At 39.7% G+C, this 25,361-nt stretch overlaps 1 long non-coding RNA gene across 1 annotated transcript in view; it reads left to right on the top strand.

Annotated features, from left to right (window-relative positions):
• Positions 1-3,262: 3,262 nt before the first annotated feature.
• The window catches only part of LOC140707739 (uncharacterized), a 34,717-nt gene continuing 12,618 nt past the window's right edge, over positions 3,263-25,361 (top strand). The window contains exons 1-2 of the long non-coding RNA XR_013545709.1: positions 3,263-3,905; positions 5,733-5,911. This is a non-coding gene — a long non-coding RNA (uncharacterized LOC140707739). The remainder of the gene's footprint in view (positions 3,906-5,732; positions 5,912-25,361) is intronic.

Genomic DNA, 25,361 nt, shown 5'->3' with positions numbered 1-25,361 from the left:
GTTGTCCCAGTGGTGTAATCTTGTGGAGATTAAATGTTTCTGTGACCTTGAAAGCAATTTACCAGATCAACCAAGAAAAATGTCATTCTTCCTTTTAAAAAAAAAGTATGTAGTACAGGATAAATCTCAGAGAACTAACCCACAATACGGTGGTTTTGAACAAAGCAAGAGATCCTGCTCTTACCAAAGTTTTTTTTAGTAATCTAAACGTCCATAAAGATTATTTTTAAATTTAATCTCCAGTATCATATTTCTAATGGCTTCTGTTAAAGGTGGCCACAGTATATTTCCCATGTTCTCCCATGGAAAGGAGGTCCATAGGTAAAGAAATAGGCCCCATGCCATCCCCTAGGTCTCCATATCTGGGGGTCACTCCTACCCTTCTTCCATTCTTGGAACTCCAAGAGTAGCAAGGAGGAAGAGGCACATTTGGAGTATGTTGGGGGCAGACTGAGAAAGGCATGAATCCACTGAATGTAGAGCCTTCCATTCCCTCACCCACCCCGCATTTCCTGCCGCCCCTTCAACAAAGGCATGAAAATGCACCAGCCACAACTTTGTAGTTTTATTTATTTATTTTATTAAATTTATACTCCCACCCATCTAGACCAAAGTCTACTCTGGGCGGCTCCAGAGTAGTTGGCCTCCTACATTCTGTTTTGGCCAGCAGGAGCTTGTCACCATTAGACATGAGGTCACTCTGCCACAATTTTTCTGCCTCCCACTGCCACAGGAGGCATTATTATGAATCTGAACCAAATGAAACAGGGCCCCTTTTTATTTCCAGTGTAAGAAAACAAATACAGTTGATTTCTAAGAAAGCTGGCATATGTCATTCTGATGTCACTGAGGAGGAGGAAAGCACTTCAAATGTTAAAACTTAGAATTTGGATACCAAATATGGAAATTTAAAAATGCACGTCACATTTCTGTAACTTCAAGATGCATTATTTTAATGTAGCAAGTTGCGATATTATATTTTAGAGCATGCATATTAATACATTCATATGTCATTTTTGTATGAATAAATAATTTTTATTCTCATGAAGAGAGGAAGAGAGAGGAGGATGAGGAGGATCTTTTAACAAATAGCATCTGCTGTGTGTGTGTGTAGTGTTCAGGAACAGATTTTTTAAAATCCCCTTTTATCCCACTGCTAAACAGAACACAGATGTTGATATATAGTTTAAAATTTTGCCATCTTCAACACTGGACATATGTAGAAGGCTTTAAAACACAGCAGAATTGGACTCTCTCTCAATTTCCACCAAGGAAGGATTTTGTGTCTACTTATTCATGCGCCAGATTTTACAAATCGTGTACGATAACTCTGCAACAGGGAGCCTACAAAATGATTTTCTAGCATTTGCAGGGTGATTTCATTTGGAATTCTATGCCACTAAGCATCTATGATATTCAAACTGTATCCCACTATTTTCCATTCTCTATTCAATTAACAGTGTTCTATGGGAAATGAGCATGCTGAGTTTTCATTTGGCTTTTTGAGGGCACTGGATGTCCCTCTTAGGGTTTTGTTTATATATTTTGGGGTCCACATAAGCATCTGTACTTGGACAGTAAGTTCACTATTACTTTCTAGGAGATACAGATGAGTGATGAGGAAATAAAGAGAAAGAGGCCCCCCAAAATGTAAAAATGAGAGAGCTGTGGTATCTTACTAAACTATTTTCTGTTTCACTTATGTTTTTCAAAAAGTTGAAGAGAGGAAAGGAAAGTAAGAGACAGAGGAAAAGGAGGAAAGAAAGGAGATAAAAGAGAACAAGGAATATTTATCACATAGAGCTAGTGTTTGTCTGAAGACAATCTTCTGTGGTGCACTAGCTCTATTCATTAATTATGGTTCAGGTTGTGTCTGTTGAGTCTATCTCTACCATAAACATGGATATCTAATTATTTCCCATAGGTAAAAGGTAAAGGTTCCCCTTGACAATTTGTCCAGTCGTGTTCAACTCACTGCAGACACGGAATGCTGTTACCTTCCCACCATGGTGGTACCTATTTATCTACTCGCATTTTGCATGCTTTTGAACCACTAGGTTGGCGGGAGCTGGGACAAGCGACGGGGGCTCACTCTGTCGTGTGGATTCGATCTTACGACTCAAGGTCTTCTGACCTTGCAGCAGAGAGGCTTCTGCGGTTTAATCTGCAGTGCCACCACGTCCCATAACCCACTGCCAAAAGCAGACTGCTCTTATGAACTCACAGTACAGACAGGGTGCACGCTGAGCACTGAACAAACTTAGTGATAGGTACATGGATTTGATATTCTATTATATTGAGATATGCTATACTATACAATTTACTCTCTATTGTTCTCTCTTACGCTGCAAAAGGAGAGACAGAGGGATGCCCAATTGTCATGCTCCAAGGATTCTATTGAGATACGCTAACAAATTTGCTGAAGAAGAAATCAATTTTATTTGAGGTTTTATATGTACATCTGTCTGTTGCTTTGAAATTTTACTGTCTTTTGCTATCAGTTTTGATTGGTATTAGCCATGATGATTAAATGTTAGCAGCAGAAGGATGAGATATAAGTGTCTTTATGCATAAACAAAATAAATAAATGGATAAAAATGCTTGTAAAGTATGGAAGAGGGTGAATGCTCAGGATTCAGAGAAGATGCCCACACAAATAGCTAGGTGCTAGATTGAGACAATCAAGTCTAACCTTAAGTGATCAATTTCTGCAGAACTATAAACCTTTAGATATAGAGTAGAAACATTTCTTTTAAAAAGAGACTCTTCATAATATGAAGGTTCCACAATTTGCTCCAAGGTATTTGTATGGAATATGCTCTGCTGAATGTCAATAGCACTTCGTTGCTTTTGTTCCTTTTTTTTAAACAGTATGCGTGCTTTTTTGGGGGATGACTTGTAACTTTGTCTTCATTATATATTACATTCCACAGTATTTTAATATGAAGACAATTTAATCAAAGCAGCTGTTTTCATATTTTTAAAAAACTGTTGAGATAATAACAGCCTTGGATGCTTTGTAACTAGAGATAGATATGAACTGCTGAACTGGCACTTTGTGCTGGTTTGTCCTTTGGATAAACAAGTGTTCAGCGCTTCCCACCTCCTCTGGAGGGTGCCCACTCAGAGGCAGTGCCTGGAGGAGGCAGAGCAGGGAGGCCAGGGCCCTGATTCTGAGTGGGCATCTGCCAGAGGAGGCGGGGCTGGGAACCACCAAACACCTCTGTGTCCAAATAACAAACCGGCATGATTTGGTGGTTCATGCCCATGTCTATTTGTAACACTGGGTATCAGTGGGAGGGAGGCCCTAAAGGGAGTCTCTCCTTCCCACTAACCTACAGTGGACCCTCTACTTACAGAATTAATCTGTATTGGAATGGTAGCTGCAGGTCGAAAAGTATGTAGGTCGAGTCTCCATTGACCTACAATGCATTGAAAACCGATTAATCCGTAACCAGCCGTTTTTGTTCCATTTTTGTTCCATTTTGGTTTTTTTCTGGTCTGTAGGTCGATTCTCAGGCTGCAAGTCCAACCTAAATTTTGCAGCCAGAGAAGTCTGTAACTCAAAAAGTCTGTAAGTTGAGCCGTCTGTAAGTCAAGGGTCCACTGTATTGTTAAAGTTCTTTTCCCCTACCTCTGACTTGTACCTCCTCTTTGTCAGGAGTGGGGCCATGCCAGAACCATGCAACCTTAGTGCATGCAGGATCGGCCCCATCCCTCTGGGGAGAACTGCTCTAGAGATTTCAGGACTGGGCCCTTTCCCTGCAGCTGTTGCCCAGCTCCTCAGGAATGCCACCTGTGGAATCTGAGGACTGGGTTATATGAGAACAGGCTTTCCCTACTGACCTGTGCCTCAGCAACAAAGGGAACAGGCTTTCCCTATAGACCTTGCCTCAGTAACAAAGGTCTTTGGTCATGCTGTGGTGTTATTCCTGCCTAATCTGTCTGCTTTGCCTCCTTGTTCCTGCCTTGCCTGGTGGTTCCTGCCTTGCCTCTCCTTGTGTCTCTGGACTCTGCTGCCTTGATACTGTTCCACCTGACTTCAACTCTTGGACTGTCTGGTCACGATTCACATCATCCTTCTACTTGGCTGCTGTTTTGACCCAAAGCTTTAGCTGATTGGTCTCTGCTTGGGCTGTGGAGTTGTTTCTAATGTGTTCCTGTGGTCTTGCTCTGGACTGGGTCCTGGTGCTTTTTCTACTAAATCCTGATGTTCTTTTCTTATTTGTTTGCTTTGCTTCCTTTTGTTAGCCTCTCTCTGATCCTGATCTCCAACCATGTGGGCAGTATGGATGGTGTGTCTTCCACATGTTGACTCTCCTCATTTTTTACTTTCATCCTTCTGACTGTAATTATAGACAGCAACTGCAAGTAAAAGTGCCATTTTTCTACTTTAAATGCTTCTAGAGTTATTTTATACTAACAAAGTGGCAGTCTGAAGATGGGGTAGTGGGGAGATTGAATTGATGTCTCCACATTTCTTACTCTGCTCACTAAAAGCAAATAACCAAAATAATGTTCTCAACTAAAACTCAATACATTTTGTCACTAATTTGCATAGGTGAAGTTGAGCTGACCAAAAATGCTTGTCCTTTTCTCTGACCCATTAGCAAGTAGAAAAATAACCATTTTAGTAGTGTGAAAGAGGTAGGTTGAGGTGGTTTAGTGTGTCCTAATCTCACAAGCAGCAGGCTGCCATAACTTCTCCTTAAAAATCCCTAGAATTTTGTCATGTATGAAAGCAATCTGGAAGGAAATTATGATGTCAACATGTGCAAATTTTGTATTTATATGGTTTCAAATAATTAAGGGAAGTTTAGAAAAGGCAATACTGAAAGTGTTCAAAAATGAGTTTTGAACAGCTATCTACTGAAAATTCCTACAAAACTGTCAGCCAGCTCTCCATCCAAGTCTGCAAGCAAGGTAAATGTAAAATAACAAGTAAAGGTAAATGTAAAATAACAAGCCAAAAATGACAGGATTCTAAACACAAATCGAGTACTTAAAATTCTTTTATGTTAAAAGTAGGACTTCAAAACCCTATGTGTTTAACAGTGTTCATATTCATATCTGTTTTTGTTCAGAGTTCCTCATTTTTAACAGGGTTTAACTGGATCTCTGCAGGCTGAGAGCAGCTATACATATTGAATTTGGCTGGTGCAGATGAGGGAGAATATAATTTCAGTCTGTTTTAAAACCATTTGCCAAAATATGTAGGTGAGAGATTTTCTAGTTTCATTCCCTTCATGTTCCTGGAAGCACTGGTTTTTCCCATCCTGAATTAAGAGAATAGGATTAAAGGAATACAGTACAGTTAACAAAATATTGTTATGGAAATGTGTTCAGTTAATTACAGAACTGGTGTATAGTTTACCACAGCTTCCAGTTCATGTTCACCCTCAGTCCGCAATCACCTTACAGGTACAGCCTTGATTTCATTTACACTCAATATGACAATGGACTTTTTGCACTGTTATCAATGTAAACACAACTTGGTATTGTGCAGGAAGGTATAAGACACAAATTAAACTGAAGTAACTGAAAACCTAGGACAAACTATATACAGAGCCCTGAAATCCTAAAGTGGGTTTAATACAACAGTTCCAGTAAGGAGACAAGACCGTGTAATTTGGAATTCCAAAAATCCAGTGATAAATGTGTTTGAGGAACATTTCTGGAGGATCAATAATTTATTTTACAAAAACTGAAACCCCACCAATCTTTCTCTGCAGCATTCTCACTGAATTTCCCGGGAGATGGGACATAATTATCATGAAGAGAAGCTTTATGGCCCTGGGGCCTAGGAAGCCATGGTGCCTGGGTATTTTGAGTGAAAAGAGGAAGAAGAAAATGAGGAGGAGGAGAAAAAGGAGGTGGTGGGGTGAAGAACTCAGTAATGTCCTATAGCCAGGTATGTCAAACCTAATCCAGCTGTGGAAATTTCTCAAGAAAAGAGTGGGGCTGGGCTCTTTTGGACCATCTCACCTGCCAGGAAAGTTGGACATATTTACAAGTCCTTTATTTTCAAATGAACTGATGATATTTGCACTTCCTGGGCTAATACACAGATTAAGACACAGTACTACTTCCTTCCATTTTATGCAACTTTCAATTATGCCATTTAAATCTCAGCACAAGAAGTATATGCTAAAATGTGTATTTTATGAGGCAATGTGTACAAACAAATCTGTGATTTGGGAGAAATGTGTGCAATTAAAATTAACATTTTAAAAACTGTGGTATTAAATGTTAATATACAGAAAAATGGTACAGAATGCACACAAACCCAATTATGTGTAGATTAATGCATTCATTTCTGTTTCTGGCCCAACAAATTGCTAAAGAAATCTGGACCCAAAAATACTGCTCTAATTCTCTCTCTCTCTCTCTCTCTCTTTCTCTCTTTTCATATAGAGCAAAACAGGAAAATTACAAAACTGATTGGTTGCCATCCCTGGCTGGCTTCACAAGTTGTACAGACTTAGTTTAGGGCCTACACTAAAACAATTCTGAGTGGATAGTATTTTTTTAAAAAAACTCACTTCACCACCCACATTAAGATGCACCATGGCATTATTCAGAGAGCAGATGAAAGCACAATTTATATGTAATCAAACGAACTACCAGTCGTTAGAGTTCCACGTGAAGTTGAGGAATAGGCTGGCAGACTGCCCTGAGAGGAGAATCTTGTTCTTGATACAGATACAGTGTCTGTGGTTGTCCGATTAATTTTATGCACATACCTCCTTGACATAACTATGCTCTCAAGCATATGAAAGCTTTTAGTAAAAGACTGGCATAGAGATGGCAGACTTCGAAAATTACAGATACATTACCTAGGCTGAGAAGAAGCTTTGATACACTTGGTTGAAAAAGGTAATGAATTTTTTAAAAGCTTAAAAAGAATGCCAATTTATCAGTGTCCTGAGCCTTGTGGAAATGGCAGTTCTTGTGAAACACTGTTGTCATTCAAATGAGATCTTCATTTTCATATTTACAGCGATCATAGGACAGTACAGAATGGCATCACCTATTTTTCATTTTTCTCTTTCACTTCTGCCTGCTTCCCTTTTTTAATGGTGTTCTTCGACAGCAGTGATCTGCTCTTTAGTGTCCCGAGAACTTGCTTCTGTTCTGGGATTCGTAATTTCTGAGAATATATCTTGGATGTATCTGTCATGGCATAAATGTACTAAAGGTGCAGTATTTATCTATGTTCATCAACTTGTCATGACTTTTGAACTAAACTTGGAAGACAGTGGCTGTTTCTCAGTGACAGCAATGGTTAGCGGGAAATAATGAAAAAAAATAACAGGCTAAGAATTCATTTTCCAGTCATACTACAGAATATTGCCTGCTATGGTTACAGTTTATAATGATGTATTAATGTAGTCTGACTTGGCCTCTTCAAGCATTTAATTTTGCCTGATCTGAGCACCTTTTTTGACACTGTTGATTATAACATTCTGCTTGATTGTTTGTGAAATTATGGAGGCTGAGCTGGAGCTGTTTTGAGTTGGTGTCAATCTTATTTGTCAAACACATGTCAATTTTTGCCATAAAGAATTTCCTTTTTCACCTGCCCTAAAAAGTCATTAGCTGGAGCTGTATATGGCATGCCTTTAACATATTTTCTTAGCACACATTGGAAAACATCTAGTATTCAACATGGGATTTTTACAACCTGATCTAGAATGCATGTGCAATTATGGTTGTTCCCATTTATAGTGTAGATTTATTTGTATTTCTCTGATGAAACAGCAGTCTTTCTTTTTGCTAGTCTATGGTTCATATAGCCTCAAGATATCTATCTATACTCTGAGTTGCCCGTTGCCATGATGGGGAGAAAAAAAGCCCTTACTAGTTGCAACTTAGCTTGCTGCATGGCTCAGTGAGTTAGGCATCTGTCTGTGGAGCCAGAGGTTGGGAGGTTCAATTCCCCTCTGTGCAACCCAGAAGAGTTACCGTATTTTTCGCACCATAAGACGCACTTTTTCCCCACAAAATGGGGGGGAGTCTGTGCGTCTTATGGAGTGAAGAAAACAGATTATATTTTCCTGTTTTCTTCTCCTAAAAAATTGGTGTGTCTTATGGAAAGGTGTGTCTTATGGCCTTTGGTAAGCTGCACAGTCTCAGGATGCTGTCAGAAGAAGGGATGGCAAACCACGTCTCAGTATTCTCTAGCTAGAAAACCCTGAAAAGATTCTCCATGAATCAGAATCGACTTGAAGCCACATGATTATTATTAATAGTAGTTGCAACATGTTTATCTTCTAGACTTGGTTTCTGAACTGAATAGGAACAACAGGATAAATATTTATTTATTTTATTTATTTATTTATTGGATTTATATACCGCCCCATAGCGCTACAAGCACTCTCCGGGCGGTTTACAATTTTAATTATAAAGGCTACACATTGCCCCCCCAGCAAGCTGGGTACTCATTTTACCGACCTCGGAAGGATGGAAGGCTGAGTCAACCTTGAGCCGGCTACCTGGGATTTGAACCCCAGGTCGTGAGCACAGTTTTAGCTGCAGTACAGCGTTTTAACCACTGCGCCACGAGGCTCTTAATGGCCGGCAGATGGTCTTTGGCTCCTTCTGGGTGTAGGCACGATGGTCTGGTGCGGTCCCAGGGGCAGCTCCGGCCTGAAAGCTCTCTCTCCCCCTAGGCCAGGTGGTTGATGTTGAGAGGGGGTGAGGCAGCCAGGAGCAGCAGGCCGCAAGGCCTGTAACCACAGAGGGAGATCCAGTAGGGGCCCAACCACAGACTCACTGCCTCTCACACAGTGAGCTATGGCCGGCAGATGATCTTTGGCTCCTTCTGGGTGTAGGCACGATGGTCTGGTGCGGTCCCAGGGGCAGCTCCGGCCTGAAAGCTCTCTCTCCCCCTAGGCCAGGTGGTTGATGTTGAGAGGGGGTGAGGCAGCCAGGAGCAATATAATCAAGTTTGCTAAATTTAAGATACATCATATAAAGGATTCAGGTTCTTAGTTAAACTAAGACATGACTAGAAGATGAGTTACTCAATTCACAAGCTGATAGCCTGTTTGTCCTCCTGCAGATGGATTGCCTCAGCAACCACACTTGGAAAGTAAACAATTGTTTATGTCTCAGTCATTAAATTAGCAAGCTAATTTGCAAGATACAATGTTGAGAAAAGTGTACGTCAGGAAAAACAGATTTCTTTTTACCATGAAATGAACTCCACTTCTGAAATGTGAGCTGAGCTGAGTGCCTTATCTAGTTTGTTTCTGACAGTGGATAGCTAGTGATCCTAGAAATGCAGAACCATACTGTACTTCGATATTTTCCGGCATGGGACACTGTGAGTTTGTTTTCGGTTATAAGCACAGATGTCTCCCAAAGGTTCATAATTCCTGGGTTTGCAAATATACATTTCAGTGACCCATAATACCCATCTCAAATACAAGGTGAACATTACAGTTGTTTTCCTGATCAGATTTTAATCAGAGCCAAAAATAAAGTCATCTTTATCCCATCTTCACAAATCACCAACTCCCTTTCCAGCAATTTGGACAATAAGGGTGCAACTAGATGAGGATTTGCCTGCTGTTTGGTCTGTTCTAGGGATGGGCTAGTTTGCTCCTTTTCCCAGAAACCACGTGATGTATGTGCCATGGACCAGCATGTGCCTGATCTTTGCCTACCCACACATTTTTGAATCCCTGTCAGGGGGTACTGTTTTTGGTGCTGGTAGAAAAGCTCTGTTTTGGTTCTATTCCAGCATGTCTGTTTGCTGCAATCAAACCAAGGCATATGGTTTAAGCAGACTTAGCTTTCTCTACTCCTCCAAGGAGGGGGAGAGAGGAAACAAAGAGCTTTAAAAAATCTTGTAGGGAAACACTGATGATTTATAAAAAGCATAGTATAAAAGGGAAAAAAACTGAAAACTTCTCTACAAGGAGGAGGAGACAGGAAGGGATAAGGAGGGGAAATGTCTTTCTTTCTTTCTTTCTTTCTTTCTTTCTTTCTTTCTTTCTTTCTTTCTTTCTTTCTATTAAAGGAAGATGGCCCAAACAGAGTTGCTTGAGGTACAGTGTAGTTTACTGACCTGAAACGAAATGGTATGCTGCACCTCTTGATGACTTTAATGGACCCAGTTTGACCTGATCCAGTCTGCTCCCATTTGGCTGCCTAGTCACACACTAATAATATATCCCTGGCTGGCCCTGGGAATCCCCACTCTCAACCAAAGTGAAAACAGAAAGTGATGTTGAAAGAAAAATAAGAAACATAAAAGTCCATATTTTCTTTCTTAGAAGGATTTCTTTAAAGTCAGTATCCCAGCAAGGGACTTTGGTGAAAATAAAATATTGTTGAGAATGCTTTGTGTAACAGTAAATGTATAGCACAGAAAAGTTGATATTTTATATATTGATTCTAGAAGGAGAAAGAGCAGTGTTAACTTTACTAGTTAGATCATCCATACTGTATGTTTACACTTCAGGGATGTGAGGTTTGAATAAAATGTAGGGATGGAATAAAATTTTGCATTAATCATTATTAAATGAATTAATCCAATTAATGTCTGCAAGAATACTGATGAACACAGGATGCATATTTTGGTTTCCTTTCACCAGGAATGAGTGAAAATACTTTTTTAAAAAAAATGTATACAGTTACATGGATACATTTAAAACAAGACAGGGTCTTATGTTAATTGTTTCTCCAAAAAACACATTGGGGCTTATTTTCAGGGGATGTTTTGTTTTACAGTCATGTCATGTACTAGTTGCAGCACAAAGGTAGAGGGTGGAGTTTGACTTAACTGGGGCTTATTTTTTGCGGGGGTAGGGCTTATATTACAAACATACTGAAAAATCATATTAGGGCTTATTTTCAGGTTAGGTCTTATTTTTGGGAAAACCGGATAGAAAAAAATACATCAAAATAAATTTTAGTCAGTGGAGAGAAGAAATAATATGGAAAAACTGAAGACCAATTTATGATTATACATACATATAGTTTCAGAAAAAATGTGTAAATAAGGAGATTATCACATCTGTAGTGTGAAAAATTAAAACAAAAACTCTGAGGGAATGAGTAGGAGTTAAACCAGGAAATGGGGAATGAGATTACTTTTTGAGGAATACAGTGGTGCCTTGATTTACAAACTTAATCTATCCCAGAAGATGTTTGTAAGTCAAAACGTTCATAAGTCAAATCAGCATTTCCCATAGGAATGCATTGAATGACGATTAAAATCTGTTCTGGCTGTTTTTTGTTCTTATGTTGAGGCATGGTTTGTAAGTCGAAGCATTAGTTCCCATAGGATCTAATGCAAAACCAGTTAATCCGTCCTCTACCAGTAGGGGGAGAATTTTTCTTCTTTTAACCTAAGATGAACTTAGGTTTAAAAAAAGGGCAGGAAAGGAGGGAGGGAGGGAGGAAACAATGGGGGAAAGAGGAAGGACAGAAAAAAGGTCATCACTGGGGCACACAGACCCCTCAGACAAAGGTTTGTGCTTTTAAGCACAAAAAGAGAGAAGACAGAGAGAGAAGACAATGGAGGGAGAGAGATTTTAGTAAACCCATACATGCTAAAGCCACACATTTTAAACCCACACGTTTTACAACACATTTAAACCAAGCAACTTTAAACACATTTTAAACCAAACCAAGCACTTTTTAAACCCACCAACACCTTTTAAAACAAAAGAGAGGTCACTTAGCTTTAGAGCCCAACAGCCAGCCAGACCTTTGCAAAACATTTTCTGACTTTAAAACCAAAAGACTAAAATGCATTTTAGAGGCCAACGGCCAAACAGACCTTTGCAAAGTTTTCTAACTGTAAACCAACAGCGAGCACAGAAACATAACCTCCCCCCAGCCACCTAGCCCAACCTCACGCTGCAAAACCCCTGTACAGTAAATACAGTGTACTCACCCAGAACAGGCAGACTTTCTGTATTAAAAAAGGAAGTCAAAAATCCAAAATAAAAAATAGCAAAGCCAAAAAATATATATATAGTCCATACAGTACAGTATCAGGCAGTACCAGGCAGTAGGCAGTCTGAAGTCTCTCTCTGTATCCACACTCTCTAATCACTGGGGTGAGTGAGGTAGCAGACAAGCAGCCTCTTCACTGGCCAAGGGTTAACTGAAAGTTCAAATTTCCCGCCTTCCCCATGTCTTTTTCGTTCGCAAATCAAAGCTCCATTCTCAAGTCAAAGCAAAATTTTGCGAAGGGAGCTGTTTGTAACTCGAAATGTTCATAGGTTGGGACATTCATAAGTCAAGACCCCACTGTACAGCCAAAAAAACCAAAAAGGTACAGCTCAGTTTAGAGCTGCATTTACCAGAGCATAGAGTGCTGTCCTCTGAAGATGCCGGCCACAGAGACTGGCGAAACGTTAGCTAGAACAACCTTCAGAACAAGGCCAAAGAGCCCGAAAAACCCACAACAACCAAAAAAATGTACATCTTTTGGCACTGTAAAGATTGATTATTCTTTTTCATGCATATTTTCAAGGATTGTAACCCAGTTCTTAAGGGACGTAGTGGTGCTGTGGGTTAAACCGCAAAAGCCTGTGCTGCAGGGTCAGAAGACCAGCAGTCGTAAGATCGAATCCATGCAACGGCGTGAGCTCCCGTCGCTTGTCCCAGCTCCCGCCAACCTAGCGGTTCGAAAGCATGCAAATGCGAGTAGATAAATAGGGACCACCTCGGTGGGAAGGTAACAGTGTTCCATGTCTAAGTCGCACTGGCCATGTGACCACGGAAGATTGTCTTCCGATTGGCTCGGAAATGGGGATGAGCACCGCCCCCTAGAGTCTAACACAACTGGACAAAAATTGTCAAGGGGAACCTTGACCTTTTTAACCCAGTTCTTCATACACATCATGAACAGTCTCAATAGGGAGACAGCAGTACAGATGTGAGGAGGAGGCAATGTGAACAGTAATAAAAATAAAAAAGATCCTCCATGGTAATGGTTTTAACACTAAAGATCTTTAAGAGTTAAGATTCATTAACACTCAGTCATTGGGAGGTGACAAGTACAGATCTTACTGATGCCCATTAATAACAATTGAAAGATGACAAGTGCATCTAAGTGTAAAGAAAAGTGTAAATAAGGAGATTATCACATATGTAGTGTGAAAAATTAAAAGTATTCAAGTATTTTAAAGAGGAGAGTTTGATTTACACTGTTGGGAAGAAGAAGAAGAAATAATATGGAAAAATTAGTGAGGTTCAGTGGTAAATTGCAAGTAGTTAATTCCATGGAACAAGATAAAAGATGAAAGTGATTATTTGCAGCATTTCACAGTCAATCTACAAATTTATTGGAAAAGAACAATATTGTGTGTCTGCTAGTTTCTCCTTCCTGCTTTCTTTTTACCTTGGGAATTATTTTAGTACATCATGTGTAATCTTAGAATTCATTTAAAGACTCTTTTAGAGCAATCAAAAGAGATGCCTCCCATAGCTCATTCGGCAGCCTTATACTCTTCTATTCTGAGTGGGCTAATTTTAAGACCACAAGAAACATAATGGCTTTCTTCAAAATGAAATGTAACAAACTGAATTTTGTCTAAGGAGTTTTTATTTCTTTGAAAGAAATTCAGTCAGACCACACAAATCCAGCCTCACTGCAAATGATCCTGATGTTCACATGAGAAGCATAACAATATAAAATATCAGAACAGAAAGTTGAGACCAAACAGAAATATTAGGCTAGGCTAGACCAGGCCAAGTTAGGCAATTAGTCTAGGCTAGATTAAAATAGACCGTTTTTGTTATGTGCCATCAAGTCAGAATTAACATACTGCAAACCTAATAGAGTTTTCAAGGTAAGTGAGGTATTTAAGGAATGGTTTTACTAGAATAGACAGAATATAATGATGAAGATTTTTACTTCATTCGTTCAGTTTGGAGCTGTATTTGCCTAAAACATTCTTTCAACTTCAGTTTTTAGTCAGTGGTTACAACAAACAGCAACCACTCTTCTCTGTTTAGGTGGATCCGGAGATCCATAGCTGATTCAGATCACGTACTTGTGGAACGATGTTGGCTGAGTTCCTGTGTTTGCTACAATATGTCCACAGTTCCCTACCAAATCCATTGATTGCAGTGTGTATATCTCTGGTCAAGTCCATGATAGGACACTGGGTGAACATAAGGTCTTATGACACTCCTCCTCTGTTGTTTGAACCAGTCTATTAACAGACAGCACTTCTTCCATGCTGTGATTTTCTGAACCAGTCTGACAGCTTTGCACCGTGCACACCAAACTGTGCAACAGGATTTCAGCCACTATGTTCCATTAGCATTGCAAAAATTGGATGCTCAGGTTGGAGACAGCAAAATTTATTTGATAGGGCTTTTTTCAAGGTAAGCTTATATAGGATTGCAGTCATACTGTCTAGAGACATTAGAAATATAAGGAGTGCATTACCTTTCATCCAGATAAAGGAAGTACAGAAATGAAACAAAATGAAACAAATATTTTATAAATCTACCACCTGTAGAACTACTGTTTCTCCAAATCATTTCACTGTATCATTTTGTTTAGAAGTGAGTATCCTACATAGCATGATTTGTCTCACTGTGTCAGATGCTACCTTTGCTCACAGAACTTCTGCCGTCCACAGATAACGTAGCACAGAACACACAACACATTAATCTCTGTCACAGTGCATAGTTGAAATTAATCACAGCCTTAGTAATGCAACTGAAGAATATGAATGAGTGCTCAGACTATATCTTTATGGGGCATGTGTATGTGTTCTCTGCTGTCAAGTTGGAACCAAGTTACAGCGTATGTTCAGAGGCCCTGGCTTGAATGGCGTTTATATACAAATCTATGACGTCACTAATTGTTAGTGGAGAGTGGAAGTAGCTAGTTCCAGATGACAACTTACTTCTAATTACTTCTTTCCCCCAATAAATACATTTATAGCTATGGAGGTGTGGCTAGACTAAATGGAGGAGGAATACCATATGATCAAGTGATGAATCATGCTGTGTCTTCCGCTGTTGAGTCGTAGTTTAGAGAATTCCAAGAAACTATTGAAGTTACTTTTGAGAAATGATTGGGTAAAGGGTTACTTTAAAAATGGAAATGTAACAGTAACTAATTACTTTAGGACCTTGGAACCATAAACATACTGTATTACACTTACAATCAGTGTTCCAAGTTCTTATTTTTAGCCTGAATCTTTATTCTGAGAAGCTCTGCCTCTGACTATTACGGTCGTTGATGGGGGGTGAAGAAGGATGAAAAATCCCACTGTAGCATATTCAATTTTCCTGGTCAGTTGAAGGCAGATCAGAATAGGGTTTCAGCCTGTGCTTATGGGGCTACACTCCCCCTGAAAACGCAAATGCTTAACTTGCAAGTATTCCTGGCTTTATCTCTGAGCCTGAATACAATGGCCTGCGAAGGGGCCATACGAATCTCAGAAGGGAAGCTATTCCAAAGGTGAGGAGCCACTGCCGAGAAGGCCTGGCTTCTTGTTTTTTCCTTCCGGGCCTCCCTTGGCATTAGTCTCCTCAGCCTCACCTCCTGGCTAGATCAAGTGATATGAGTAGATTTAGGTGGGAGGTTCTGTCAGATATTGAGGCCCTAAACCATTTAGGGCTTTATACGTAAGCATTAGAACTTTGAAATCAACGCGGAACCAAACGGGCAGCCAATGTAAGGCAGCCAGAGTGGGGGAGATATGATGATGTTTCCTCACCCCAGTAAGAAGTCTGGCCGCTGAATTCTGCACCATATGCAAAATATGCATGTCATAGTATGTACAAAAGCAGCTACATTCAATTTTTTAAAATCTCCTTTCAGTCAATACAGAGCAGATTGAGTGTATCTGAACAGAGTACCTCTTATGTAAGCAGTTGCCATTAAACAGTTATTAAAGAGAAGGTGTACCTACTTGTAGCAGTGTTATGAAATAATAACCATGGAACTGCAGCCTAAGTCTTGTGCACATGCTGGATGGCTGAATGACTACTAAAGAGCCTCCTGGCGCAGTGGTTAAACCACTGTACTGCAGCCAAAACTGTGCTCACGACCTGGGGTTCAATCCCAGGTAGCCGGCTCAAGGTTGACTCAGCCTTCTATCCTTCCGAGGTCGGTAAAATGAGTACCCAGCTCGCTGGGGGGTGGATGTGTAGCCTGCATAACTAACTTGTAAACCGCCCAGAGAGTGCTTGAAGTGCTATGGGGTGGTATATAAGCAGCACACTTTGCTTTAATAGAGGATAGCACCTAAGAATGATTTTCACCTGTAGTATCTGTATAAAATAGCTGTATTTTGTAAATTAAAATACTGCCACAGTTCAACATGTTAGCAGAGGGACTGGCCTTGGTCTTCACCGTTTACTTTTTTCATCTGCTTCCAGCCAAGGGTATCCATTAAAGAATACCTATGACATTTTAAGGTGACAATCAAATATGGCTCTATTCTTAATATTTAACCTCAGGTGATCTAAAATTTATTCTATATCAAGTGGCAAAAAGAGAGAGAACATTTCTCTATCTTCCTTGGTGCACTCTTTAAATATTTTAAGACTCTTATCATGCCACCCTTAAGCCTTTTATCTGTGCAGAGGAAAATAGGTAATTCCTTCTCTGTTGGTTCATATATCTTGCATTACACAGCTTTTATAATAAGATGAAATAAGATCTGAGGTGGAGATGAGAGCAAGAAAGGCACTGGGGAGTCTCCCTCATCAGCTCCAGTAAGCATCTAGCTCCGTAGGTTTCCCCCTGGTATTGGCTTGCTGAACATTTTTCATGTGGTTACCCTGAAAACAGTTCATATTGGGTTTGCTTGTGAAAAGATTATATGTTGTTATGTGGAGTTTCCTGAAGAGAGAATTGTAATGTGACTGACGAACTATCAAGGCCAACATATCTTTCTAACTCATCATCAAAATCAAGAAGACCTGGAAAAGTATCTTTTCTACTAACCTCGAAGCGGAATCTATGCAAGATCATGTACTTAAGATGTCTCAAAAAAATATTTGTATATTTGTTCGAAGTGTAGGCGTGGGTCAACAAAATCTCCAAATCATACCTATGGATGTTCCATTTTTATCTTATCTTCCTTCTTCATAGCATTTATTAAAAAGAGTGCACTAGATTGAATTTCATCATTAAGCTGCCTATTAGTTTATAATTTAAGCTGGATTTGTTGTGGCTTAAATATGGATTTATTGTACATTTTAGTGACAGATGACATGATGCCAGCCAGACTCCAGGTTCTGAAAGCCACACTATGTTCTCTAAACTCCAGTAAATCCTGTCTTATTCTTCATCCCAAAGCTTATAATATAATGGAGATCCATGAAATGGGGCCTATTTTCTCATATTAATAATAATAATAATAATAATAATAATAATAATAATAATAATAATAATAATAATAATAATAATAATAATAATAATAATAATGATAATGATAATGATAATGATAATGATAATGATAATAATAATAATAATAATAATAATAATAATAATAATAATAATAATAATAATAATAATAATAATAATAATAATAATAATAATAATAATAATAATAATAATGTGCCAGTAAGTCATTTCTAATTTCTAGTGACCCTTTTCAGGATTTTCCAGGTAGAGAATATTCAAAAGTGGTTTGCCATTTCCTTCTTCTGAGAGCACTTTGGGACTGTGCAGCTTGTTCAAGGCCACATGGACTGACTCTTCTTGCAGGAGGCACAGTGTGGAAGAGTTGGGAAAGAGTTTAATTTGTCCTCTGTTTTAAGAGAAAGACCCAGCTAGATTCAGACTTACTGGACTAAGAAACAGATTAGAATACAGTTGTTCTCTGGATCTCAGTCTTCTGAAAAGTTTTGAATGTAACTCATAGCTCAAAAATCATATGCACAATGTTTCCAACAGGGTAACATTATAGGGTGTTCATTACAGTGTACTGTATATCACTGGTTCTTAACCTTGGGTTACTCAGGGGTTTTGGACTGCAACTCCCAGAAGCCTTCACCACCAGCTGTCCTGACTGGGGTTTCTGGGAGTTGCAGTTGAAAAGCATCCGAGTAACAAAGGTTAAGAACCACTGCTGTATATTAAGGAAGTTGTTATGTGCCAACAAGTCAGAACTGACTTACAGCAACTTTAATCAGGTTTTCAAAGTTATTGTGATATTTAAGGAATGCTTTTACCAGTTCTAGGGATGTGGTGGCACTGCAGGCTAAACCGCAGAATCCTGTGCTCCAGGGTCAGAAGACCAGCAGTCGTAAGATTGAATCCACGTGATGGAGTGAGCTCCCATCGCTTTGTCCCAGCTCCTCGCCAACCTAGCAGTTCGAAAGCATGTATATGCGAGTAGATAAATAGGTACCATCTCGTTGGGAAGGTAAAACAGCATTCCCTAGTCACACTGGTCACATGACTACGGAAACTGTCTTCGGACAAGCGCTGGCTCTATGGCTTGAAAAACGGGATGAGCACCGCCCCCTAGAGTCGGACACGACTGGACTAAAAATGTCAAGGGGAACCTTTTTACCTTTACCAATTCTACCCCCAGTGAGTTTCCATGGCAGAGCTGGGGAATTGAAGCCAGGCCTCCTGGGGCTTAATCCATTACTCTAGCCACTACACCACACTGAGTATCCATATTCAGGAATATTGTGTGCACATATGGGTGCTAGAAAAATAATTATGATTTTTTTAAAAAAATCACTATGATGTGGCAACTGAGTGGAAATGACTTATAATTCATTTTCTACAGAGATAGCAGAGATACAGACTAATACATGATACAACCCAACCTACAATTGTGCAACTTTTAAATGTTCTCTGCCTCTCTTAGTTCACTTCCTTTTTCTCCATCATACATAGCTGCCTTTTCTCCCTTTCCAAACTGAAGAAGGACTGTCGGGGCTTTGATGTTTTGATCTTGCATTTCAAGCATCTATTTAAATTGAAGAAGATTTATATCCACAGGAATATAATACAGAACTTGGTACAGCCTCTATAATTTTTTTTAAATAATGAGTGCATTGTTTTAAATGTTTGTGCAATAAATACAAACTGCTGAAAAGGTTTCAGTAATGAGTAGTCTAAACATAAAATACATGTATGCATACATACATATATACATAGATGGCTTCCCCCCCCCCCATTCTCTGCTTTTTCTGTTGCCTGGAGATGCATGGGATTGACTGCGGCATCCTTTCTAGATTGGTCATGTAGGAAAAGCTCTCTGCCAGTGAGCTGTGGTCCCTCCCCTTACCTTTCAAGAGCTCTTGTTGTGATTATCTTTTTCTTTTATAATCATGACAGCAAACTCATGTCAAACACACAATCTTTTGAATTGACTTGCCCATGTTTCCTTGATTATAACTATTATTCTATCTGTAGAAAGACTTCATGCTTCAAGAATGCTGTCCTTTGGCAATCATTAGACATGCTGTGAAACAGGAGTGATTGCTCCCACTCACCTGAAATGGATCCCATATAGCAATGAGGGTATTGGTATACCTTGCAATTAATTCCTCTTCCCTGCGCAGCTGTACTTAATGAGGGGCAAACCCCTGCAGCCAGTCCATCCACTCATGTGTCCAGCAGAGGTGGCGGCCTTGCTCATCCTTCCAATTGCTCCTGGAGCTCCACTCTCTTCCTGCTCAGCTAGCAACTCAACAGCCATGAAGGGATACTGGTCCTCCCTCCCACTGCCTGGAGTGGCCAGGAAAGTATGAAGAGAGCAGAGCATCAGGAGCAATGGGAAGGGTGAGCAAAGCTGCTGCTACTGTATGTGTGAGTGGACCTTAAGTCCAGCTGTGTGGGGGTATTCGTATATGGATACAAATATCCCCATCTCTAATCCCGTACTTTGGTGGAGGTAAACCTTTTTCGGCTGGAGTGCCCAAAATGAGGGGGTGGGGGAGAAACCAGTGGCTGCCGTGCCGTCTGGAAGACCAGAACCGGAACAGGAAATGGCAGTTTCAGGGGGAATCATGGGGATGGACAGGAAGTTAAAGGGGGAATCATAGGGTTGGACAGGAAGTTAAAGGGGAAATCATGGGAATGGACAGGAAGTTAAAGGACCCAGAACAGGAAGAGAAAGGGGGAATGCCAGCTGCAGCCACTTCAAAAGGTTTGTTGTGTGCCAGAAAAAAGGACTTCGCATGCCACCTGTGACACGTGTGCCATAGGTTCACCATCACTGCTTTAGACTGTATGGTTTTGATAACCTCATCAGGTGCAAAATTTTATGTTTTCCATTTTAGATCTCTATTTTCACTCTATAGTTGTGTGCACAGGGGTTCATCTCCTGCCCCAAAAGGAAAAGGAATTTGTGTCTCTTCATTCTTCCAGGCATGGACAGAGGTCTGGATAAAGAGTCTGAGATTTAATAGCCAGAAAACATGAATGTGGCAGGATTTTACCCATAATTCCTGTACAGAAAGCTCAAATTGTTTGTATTGCTTGTTTAAGGCAAATAAAGAAAGGGACTGGACTTTTTCCAGAAGCCATCATTTTTCTGTGGTAGAGTATTTGAAATTAATTAATTCCAGACAATTTATGTGGATTTTAATTAAGACAATAAGAAGGATGAAGAAAAATACAGAAACATACCCACAAATAAAACTGCTCTGTTTTGTGACCTTTAAGATAACAGTTGCCCTGTCCTTAAGCAGATATTTCTGAACAAGACTGATATTGGTAGCTCCCAGTTCTACTGAGAAAGAGGAGATTGTTTTTGTTTTAAGCTTACTTGCCTTTGAAATGCTTTAATGCTTTTTTTTCAAAAGTCCAAACAGAAGGTGTGACTGTAATTCATCTTTATTGGGTTGGCCATGTGCTTCGAGTTCCAAACCATTGGGTTTGTCAGCTAGTGAATAGGACTGGGACTGCTAACCATCCAGAGGCCTGTAGTGTCAATGCTCTTTAATCTTTTACATGCTGATCCAGAAATGTAAAAATAGCTGAACAAAGATTGTCCTGTGGCTGTGGGGTGACGTGATGGGATGTGTGTGTGTATAGAAACAATAACAGTTTTTTGTTTATTAATGAAATTCTACAGAAATCTTCCGATGGATATTAGCATATAGAAGGTACTTATTTAAGAGAATGATGCAAATTTTGTTAAGCACTAATACCTACCATATACTGAATAGTAATTCAAGCTGTGCAAATTCATTTAACTGCTAAATCTCAGCAGAACCTACTCTACATTTATAAACATTCCGGCATCATCGGATATGCTAGGGACCATGAATTTCAGTGGGAGTAAAGTGAAAATATTTAGAACTTGGAAAGTAAATAAGTATAGTTACAATTCAAACAGCTTCCCAAATAGATATCGATGGAGTTGGCATTTTAAGGTCACCTTTTTCTTCTTCTTAGGTCACTAGTAAGTAAGATAATTCCTTTTATTTATATTTTGAAACATCAGAATGGAATAAGCCTCTGGCTTGTGGAACTGTCCATAAATAGTTCAATTCACTGGGATTATGAGAGTAACTGAAAGCTTTCCCTTAGGTATTGCAAAAGAGAGAGAGAGAAGAGGAATTAATTCAAGATAAGTATTTGTACTTTTATATGCTGAATCATGATATTTATGTATTAGGCTCCTTGTATATGTATATGTTGGCATCTCAAAGTTCTGGCAGAGCTCCTGTGTGACTGATCTTCTCAATTTATTTTAAAGACTGGAACAGCTTCATTTTACACATTTTGTACATTATTGGTGCACCAATATACTGTGCAACAGCAGAATTCAGTATTCCATAAGCCAAGTCAAAAAATAGGTATGCCCCAAACAAAAAATTATAACTTTGAACCTGGACCTTGGATCTGCTCACTACCATTCACACTTGTTGAAAAATCACTCTGACAAGTGAGGAGTGGTTAACTGATGAAAAAAAGGAGTCAGCTTCTGGGATTTTCCCATGTGTCACTTTGTGAATGGTAGTGAATACAGATGGGAACTAACCGCCAAAATAGTGGTTTGTCCTGGTTCATGATTTGTCAAGATTGGCAAACTATGAACCAGATATTTCCCACCTGTGAAATGACAAACCGTAGGCAGAGAGAGAAATCTAGCCTTCCCTCTATGCCTATGGGGAATGAATAAAAATGAAGAAATATTCATGCCTTCATATTCATCAGGGTCTCTGGAATTATGAATATTAAGAAATGAATAAAATGAATCAGCAGTTTTAAATAAATATCATGGAGTTTTTTTATTCATCCCCATCTCTAGTAGTAAGCAGAAGAAGGTCTCCTGTAGACTATTTTGACTTCTGCCATTGGTGTTATCAACATTTAGGCTGCCCTTTGCTATGTAAAGCTTTTTACCCTTTTTCCTGCTGACAACAAGGGCATGATATTATGCAGCAATATCAAGCCATTTCCTGACTTTTTGAATTGTGGAGACACAAACACAATATCCCACATTCATAAACCAGAAGAGGGGTTTTAAAAAAGAATTCACAATGAACTAGAGGAGACTGCCATTCAGTCTTTATTTAGCACATATATGCTATAGAAAATGTAAATTTGGTTCCTCCTTTCTTGTCCAATATATGTGACCAATGTACAGATAGTCAGTGGGCAAATACTGTCCAGAGCAATATTAGTTGAGATCTAGTCTGATGGTGTATCTCTTGATTTTGAACAAATGGAATTAAGGACTGTCTCTTCATTTAGCAAACTGAAACATACTGCAATGATTATGTCGTGTGATGTTCTTAGAAGGCAGCTGATGAAATTCATTTTGTATGCTCAATAATAACCGGCCTAAAGTTGAAGATCTGTGGCAAAGGGAGCTTTGGAGAGCAAACATGGATCAAGAATGAAACAATGCACATTTTCCTGTACGAGATGCACAAAGTAAATTGATGCTCAGTTGATATTTAGCAGCAGCAAGGCTCAACAGGATATTTCTAGTTAATCAATTTCATTATGTAAAATCTAAGGCACGTTTAGAGCAGACATTTATCATATGAGGTGATGTGTCAGTACCTAAATATATATTGGCCATAAATATGTAATATTTCATCACAAATTACTGGTCATATAATTAGCCTGAAACCTTTATAGATTTTACTCAGTGTTACAGAGAGCAACTTAATTAAGAGCTACAACACTTGTATCACATTTATTGATTGCTATGGAAAGTGTTGGGTGAATATACTGGAAAAGTCCTCAACACTCCATATCTTTAGTATGGCTATTAAAGTGCCTTGGTCAAGAGGGACAAGAAGTGTTTATCCTTCATGAAGATGGGCTAAGAATTCCTATAGAGAGGAAGGCATCTATTGGGTAAATAATGTTTGTGCGCAAGTCTGTGCATCTGCCTTTCTTCTCAGACTGGAACCCAAAGTAATATATTGGGCAAAAGAGGGAGAAGAGATTTTTTTTAAAAAAATCCCTCGATCCTGTACAAGACAACAGGTTTTTTTGCAGGGGGTGGGGGCTTTTGGGTTTTTTCCTTTGTTTTTTTTTGATATTGGACATTCTTTTGGGGAGGAACCCACAGAAATAGGTTTTGCTCAAAAAGTGTACAAAACACAATAATAGTAATCTTTAAACTGCAGAGTCAGAAGGAACCCTCTGGACCATCCAGTCCAGCCCTTGTCAAGCAGGCATAGTGGGAAATTGAACTCCCAACCTCTGACTTTGCAGCCAGAGATCTAACCCACTAAGCCAGTGGTTGGAAAACAGGGGTAAATTACCCCAAATGAGGTAAAAGTGAAAATCCTGGGGGTAATGAGCAGAGCACTACCCCCCATCCCCCACCCCTACCCCCTGCAGCCAAACCTCAAATTGTAAGCCACCTCTTCCTGTTACTTCCTTGGTTGTGGCAGGGCACTTGTACATCTGTTCTTTCAGAGATTGTAGATAAGCCTGCTTGATAGATCACAGCTGTAGAATAGCCCCAGGCAGTCAATCAATCCAGGGCTTGTGAAAGACTGCTTCCACTGGAGATGAATGCGAGCAACCAGGAGGAGGGAAAGGCTCCAGTTAATGAGGGAAGGAAGGTGCGAGAGACTGATGGCTTCATCACGCTTGTTTAAATGTATGTAGAAAATGGATGGAGGGAGGATGGATGTGTGTGTGTGTATGAGAGAGAGAGAGACTGACTCAAAACTATGAAAAAAGGAACAGGCAAGCAAAACAGAAGGCTTGAATTAAGGCGGGAAAAAGGGTGGCTTAATTGAGCTTATTTAATGAGAGGAAATGGATATACTGAACTGAAGTGACTAATTGTTGAAAATAGAGGAAGGAAGGGTTTGTCTGTGTGTGTGTCTGTGTGAGAGAGAGAGGGAGAGAGAGAGAGACTGACTCAAACTATGAAAAAAGGAACAGGCAAGCAAAACAGAAGGCTTGAATTAAGGTGGGAAAAAGGGTGGCTTTTTAAGATGCTGTCTAGGTTTGTCATCGCTTTCCTCCCAAGAAGCAGGCATCTTTCAATTTCGTGGCTGCTGTCACCATCTGCAGTGATCATTGAGCCCAAGAAAGTAAAATCTGTAACTGCCTCCATATCTTCCCCTTCTACAGTGGTACCTCAACTTGCGAACGTCCCTACATACAAATTATTCAAGTTACGAACAGCTCCGTTTGCTAAAAGTTGCTTGGACTTGTGAACGGAGCCTCGACTTGCAAACTGGAAAAAAATTGCGGGGAGGTGGGGAAAGCGGGAAATTTGAATTGCTTTCAGTTGACTGTTGGCCAGCGAAGAAGCTGCTTGTGTGCTACCTCACTTGTCCAGCAGTTAAGTGAGTGGATAGGGAGACAGTCTGGTTGCCTGGTACAGTATTGCCTGGTACGGTACACTGCCTATACTGTACGTACTGTATTTTTTTGCTTTTTTAATTTTTTAATTTTTGGATTTTTCATTTTTAAGCAGGGCGACTGCCTGTTCTGGGTGAGTACAATTTACTGTACTGTACTGTAAAGATTTTTTGCAGCTTGGTGGAGGGTAGGGTTAGGTGGGGGTTATGTTTCTGTGCCCTGACGGGTCTTGCAGTGTGGATTCAAAATGTGAAAAGTAGACTGTAATGCACTGTATTAAATTAAAATTAAATGTGAAAATTAGACTGTATTATTACAGATTTACAGAAGATAGGGGGACATTTAAGCTTTGCGTGCAGAGGGGTAGCACTGGGCCATGCATTCCTGACGTCTATGCGATGCCAATGTAGAGGAACTGAGTAACAAGAAGATCTCCTTGTCTTTAAACAATTCCTTGAGAATTTGAACAGGGTTTCCTTTTAGAGCTACAATTGGACTGAGAGCAGATTTCTGGGTGAACTCAGATGGGCCTTATGGCTCTGGGTGGAAGAACTGTTAAATTCAATGGTCTGTCTACATCATATACAACATCTGGTCATATTCA

This window comes from Pogona vitticeps, chromosome 5 (assembly GCF_051106095.1).
Source record: "Pogona vitticeps strain Pit_001003342236 chromosome 5, PviZW2.1, whole genome shotgun sequence".
Classification (NCBI taxonomy): Eukaryota; Metazoa; Chordata; class Lepidosauria; order Squamata; family Agamidae; genus Pogona; species Pogona vitticeps.
This window is presented reverse-complemented; position numbering and strand designations above follow the sequence as displayed.